This window comes from Spermophilus citellus (assembly GCF_964194105.1).
Source record: "Spermophilus citellus genome assembly, chromosome: 4".
Lineage (NCBI taxonomy): Eukaryota > Metazoa > Chordata > Mammalia > Rodentia > Sciuridae > Spermophilus > Spermophilus citellus.
This window is the reverse complement of record NC_138185.1, coordinates 161,391,479-161,397,478: the sequence shown is the minus strand read 5'-3', so window position 1 is coordinate 161,397,478 and position 6,000 is coordinate 161,391,479. Positions and strand designations below refer to the sequence as shown.

At 43.1% G+C, this 6,000-nt stretch overlaps 1 long non-coding RNA gene across 1 annotated transcript in view; it reads left to right on the top strand.

Annotated features, from left to right (window-relative positions):
* Nucleotides 1-1,475: 1,475 nt before the first annotated feature.
* LOC308646794 overlaps nucleotides 1,476-6,000 on the top strand; it is a 588,350-nt gene continuing 583,825 nt past the window's right edge. The window contains exon 1 of the long non-coding RNA XR_014021491.1: nucleotides 1,476-1,709. This is a non-coding gene — a long non-coding RNA (uncharacterized lncRNA). The remainder of the gene's footprint in view (nucleotides 1,710-6,000) is intronic.

Sequence of the window (6,000 nt, the reverse complement as noted above, 5' to 3'; positions counted from 1 at the left end):
GTGCCATAGCACTAAGATGTAAGCGTTCAAGCAATGCAATTGTAAAAGATGCCGTGACACCATTAGTCCTGACAGATTCAGCTATGTCTTTAACTAATTTATAAGGAATGGGCTCAAAATATCTCTGTCCCTGTGCATCCTCAAAAACAGGATATGCACCAATAGGATATGCACCCTCCTCCTCCAGCTTCCACCAAGTACTGCGCTTTATGAAGCCGCAAGATCCGCCTGGAGCAGTGGGCGGAGACCCTTTATGTGGCAACAGTTGTTTGGCTACAGGATACGCTGGAGGCTTCGAAGGAAGAAGGGCGGCGGCCATTGCCGCGTCATAGCGGCCATGTTCATATTCAGCCGCCATTTTCTCTAAGCTTTGTTCTTCTTCTGGGGTAAGGCCTTCTGGCTCGCCTTCCGATTCAGACTCATCTGAATCAACTATCTTTAATTTGCGGAAGGCAGATAAATCTGGATAAAGTTTCGGGCGTGCTCCTAATGTTGGAGTTACAGCCCTTTGTTCTTTGAGTGCACTTTCACTTAGCTTTGCATTAATCCCACTTTTTTGTTTTGTTTCATGGCTTTCTTGTTTAGATTCCTCTGACTCTGACCTACTATCCTGATGCTCCGTCAAAATTTCCTGTCCCCTTTTTACAACATCAGCACAACGAACGTCCTCCAAACACGCCTTAATTAAACGCCACAACGGCTTTGTGCCAGGGCGCAACTTTCTTTGTTCTTCTAAAAGGTCTATATCCTTGCCTAATTTGTTCTAGCAAGGGACCGTTAGGCTGCCTGTGGATTCAAACCAAGAGGCAGCATCCTCCACCTCCTTTAAAAAACTTTTAATAACAGAATCTGGGACGTGTAATTTACGCTGATGTAAAAGTTCATGTAGTGGTTTCAGGAAGACAGACTGATGTTGACCCATGACAGAGCACTATACTAAGCCAGAGCCACCGGATCAGGGGATTACTTACCGGCGCCACCGCTCCGCGTGTAAAGTTCTGAATCCTCCCACAAAATCTCGGGGGTCCCCTCGTAGCCGACAGATGACAATTCCCGGGTTTCGGCACCACTTGTCGCGTCTACCCGCCAGCAGGAATGACGACAACAAAACAGGATTCTTCTTTAGCACGCTTTATTGGGAGCATCCATTATGTTTCGTTGGGAGAAAGGACCCCAAGCCCGAAAAGACCACCCCTAATATACTAGAGCCGCAGCCTAAGTCTCACGCGATTGGACAAAAGCACATAGCAACACAGCAGCAGCCAATAAGGAAAGGAATTCAGCACTGGCGCCCAGAGCCAGGAAGTACAGGTCAACCGGTTCTTACCAGTTTCTATCGGTTCTTAGAACACTCAGTACATTATCATATCGGCTTGTTGCAGGAACTGGCCGACCATAAGGAACTGAGTCACTGTCCAAGAACTAAGCCAACACCCACACAAGGCAGCGCAGCAAAATGGCTCACCACAGGAATGAAGCCAGATTTAAAGTTAGGTAGTCAGTGTAGTTAGATAAATCGGGGTCTAATACCAAGTGAAATCTAAAATGGAGGCCATGCTAAAAATGATTCCAGGAAACACAGGACAACCCATGGTAATCAGAAGGCAATATGCTCCACTGACAGAGATGAAAAATGAGACTCCCCAATAATTATGATTCATTACTTTTAAGATTAAAAGTAGTCAGAAAAAGGAGTGGGGAATGAAAGGGTAAAGTTTCTAAGCTGGAAAGCTTGAATTAAAATGTAAAAGATTAGGTATTATTAAGTTCCTCTGTTACACCCAGATTCCTGAGATAGTTAAGACAATGCCCTACTGGCCATTCAGCCTAGGGCCCTGTGCAGTTTTTCACAGGGCCCGAACCAATCAGTTTGAATGTGTACCCAGTTTAGAAGTGACCAATCACCCCTGCCCAGCCTGTTCCCGCCAATGAATGGACTAATCATGTATCAGAGTTGTTGTTCAATTTTCCCGCGCCTCATGATGATTTGTTCTGATGTATGCAAAGCCCCCCACCCTCTCCAAAAAGTGTACTTAAGCTCTGCTTGACCTCTGCTCTGGGCTCTGGGCTGCTCTCCCTTCTTGAGTGAGCACGGAGCCCCAGCGCGCTGGAACGGATCCCTAATAAATCCCCCTTGCCATTGCATAGAGCTAGTCTCGTGTGGTCTCTCCTTCTCCGACGTTTCGCCGGACCCTTACAGTGGCTGCCAATCTTACTGGAGTGAGATGGTATCTTAGGGTGGTTTTGATTTGCATTTCTCTGACTGCTAGAGATGGTGAGCATTTTTTCATGTACTTGTTGATTGATTGTATGTCCTCCTCCGAGAAGTGTCTGTTCAGGTCCTTGGCCCATTTGTTGATTGGGTTATTTGTTATCTTATTGTCTAATTTTTTGAGTTCTTTGTATACTCTGGATATTAGGGCTCTATCTGAAGTGTAAGGAGTAAAAATTTGTTCCCAGGATGTAGGCTCCCTATTTACCTCTCTTATTGTTTCTCTTGCTGAGAAAAAACTTTTTAGTTTAAGTAAGTCCCATTTGTTGATTCTTGTTATTAACTCTTGTGCTATGGGTGTCCTATTAAGGAATTTGGAGCCCGACCCCACAATATGTAGATCGGAGCCAACTTTTTCTTCTATCAGACGCAGAGTCTCTGATTTGATATCAAGCTCCTTGATCCATTTTGAGTTAACTTTTGTGCATGCGTCCTGTCACATTTATTCTTAGAGTTATGTTTTAAATTTGATTGTTACAAATAGATGTGGTGTGTACCAGCTAGACTTTAAAAATTAAGTTTTAAACTAAAAAGTTTGTAAGGAACAATCAGGTGACATAACCAAACTGAAGTGCATTGAAGCAGGGAATCGAATGGAATGGGTAAGAACCCTGAGAGGCTTGTGCCCCTTTGTAGTGGTTGTCTCCACAGGGCCCTCGCTGATTATTGCCACCTAGCATTGGAGGTTCAACATAACCATCTTTCAATTTTTCAAGAGGATCTAGAAATTCAGAAAATTACAAAAAACATCTCAATTTTTTTTTAATGTTGGCAACATAATTTTTCAAAGTGTAAAATACTATGTAAGATGAAATAAATTTGGTACTGTAGGTTGCCATTTTTCAGCTTCTACTCTAGAACTTCATTGAGCAAAGGTAAAGGCAGGACTTGGATAAAAATAAAAGAAAGCATTAGTCCTTTTGAAACTGGGTGATGTTCTGGAGAGTCAGACTTCTTTCACAGTCAGCTGGGTGAAGTCAGAACTGAAGGCCATGCTAGCAGAGGCTGCAAGACCATGTGCCAGTGATATTGGAAACAGAACTCCTACTTGATACATGCTGGCATTTGGCTTTCTTCTGCTTTCAAAGTTTGTCATTTTGTACAACGAAGAGATAAGTGCTGTGAGATTGAAATGCAGAAATTAGTTACTTCCAGTCACGTGAATCGAGGCTCATCATAGCTAGCACAATTGCTCTTTAAGATTTCTTTGAAATGAAGGTAGAGGGGTGATTTGCTAGAGACTAGCCTGCCGGGTACTATTTTTAAGAGAAAACTAACCGGAGCAAGAAAAACAACACAATTGACATAATGGTATTGAATTTAAACCATGATATAAAAGAATAGGAAGACTTTGGACAAAAAAAAAGTTTGAATGAAAAAAAAAAACGTAATCTTGAAGGAAGTAGCAGTGGAGGTAAAGTCACAGAGATGAGATGTCATACCAGGCAGCCTTGTGGTCATTAGATTTGACTCTTTCTTTTCTTCAGTTTATTCAACACACATTGGAATAGTTTCTAAGGGCTTTAACAAACACTAATTCACTTCAGTTTTATGAATCTACTATGAGGTAGATGATACTAATTATATTCATTTTATAGATGAGAAAACTAGCTGTTTTATTATCTAAAGACTTATTAGGTTCTCATGATGGTGGGACAGAACACAGTGGCCCCTGGACAGATGAAGAATGTTTTATTATTCACAGTTCCCAGTGAGGGAAAACCACCTTGCAGAGCCATGAGGGGTGTTGTGCCAAGGGGAAGCGTAGCAGCAAACTGGAACTGTAGGCGGTGCTTTTGTGTAGCAGGTAGGATAGAATTGGCTGGATTTCACAGGCTTCTTGTAGAATGGATTTTTTAATGATTCTGCAAGCTCAGGGAAAAGGAGCTGCATTCTTCAATGTTTGATACCAGGCAGTTGGGTGTGTATGTTGCAATCCAGCTGTGTTAGAACCCTGTGGGGGAAATAATTAAGCTAGGGGTTTAGCAAACTGCCTGCAAAGGGAAATTGAAAGCTTTTTAGCCAGAAAGGCAAAACTCAGTCAAGATAGCACTTAAGAAATAATACTTTGAGGCGGACCCGATAACACACTCACTAGTAAGTGGTAGAGGCAGGAGTCAGCACCAGACAATCTAGTTCCAGAGTCCATGGGAAAATAGGTCAGGAAAAGAAATTCAAGGTGAGATTATGGAGTTATTTGAAAGCCCAACTAAGTTCCTTGGATTTTCTTTGATCTAATGAAACAACAGAGATAAAGAAATACAATGGGGGGACAAGGACAAACATGTAGAAGGGTATATGGTGGGAGGACAGGGCCTTGGTTTCAAAGCAGCGGCCATCCTTGCCAAACTGTGTATCTTATATCCATACATTTTTCTAACCTTTTGTTGTTGTTTTTGGCAGTGTTACTGAAAGCTTGGTCCTTGTCTGAGAAACCAGCCTCTACCTCAGAGCAAAGCCTGTCCAAGGAGGGGTCGTGACCCTTGTCCTTGGAAAGACCCACAGAGCACTACTAGGCACACACCCACCCTGCTGAGTTGTTTGTCTATAAATAACAGGAGAGATCTGCTGCGCCAGGTGTCCCTGACTCAATCAGGCTAGGTGAGGACTCATAATAAACCCCCTAGTAGCCACCAATCAGCATGAGACAGGGAAATACCGGGATGCCAGCTGACCCTCCCAGTAGTTTATGGTGGTTGATAACGTGTTGGGAAACCATGTAGCTTAAACCAATCAGTTCAAATAAATCCCCCTCTTGTACTAACCAATCACCCCTACCCAACTTGTTCCCGCCAGTGAATGTGCTAATCATGTTTTAGAGTTGTTTTATGATTTTTCCCATGGTGTGTGATGATTTGTTAAGAGATGCTATGATGTGTGTAGGGTCCCTGCCTTTCCCAAAGAGTGTATAAAACTGCTGCAAACCCTGGGCTTGGGGCCTCTCAGCGTCATCAGTTGCTGAGTGCACATGGAGGACCAAGCTAGCTCGCAATAAACACCTCTTTGCTGCTTACATCGATCTTGGTCTTTGGTGGTCTTTTGGGGGGTCCCGAACTCGAGCATAACAGGTCCAACCAGTAAGGAAGATACAGTTTTGAAAAAAAGGAAAAAGATGGTTTATTGCTTTGCTAGCAAAGGAGAAACACAGGAGACTCCTGTTCTGGAGGCTGTGATTCTGCCCATGAGCAGGAACAGGGGGCTTTTAAAGAGGTGATTCAAAGGCTACTACATTCCACATGTTCTCTGTTGGAGGTGTAATTTACTTCTTCATTTGGGAGATAGCCATTTCTGAGACCTTTTGGTACCATCTCAGAAACCAGGCTTACTTTGTTCCTAAGGTGATGTATACTCAAGGAGAGATAATTGTCTAGGATGGGGAAGAAAGGTAATCCTGATTCCCCTGAGATAAGGGAGGGGGAGAGATTAGGGATGAGCAGGAATAGAGGAAGGGAGAGAAACATGTCCATTTTAAAATTAACTCACTGTAGCAGAGCAGCAGGGTCTGCGTTCAAAGCATAAAGTGGACCACTGTTACAGCAACAGAGATAACTTGCATTTGCTCCTGATAGGTACCTGAAGACTGTAGCAACGTGGATGCAATTTTTGTAGACAAAAGGAAAAGTACCTTTACAAATATTTCAGTATCCTATTTAGGAAACCCTGAATGTGTGCCTCTAGGCAAAGACCAATTATTTAGAAATCTGGACCTCTCCTTCTGCCCTTACTCC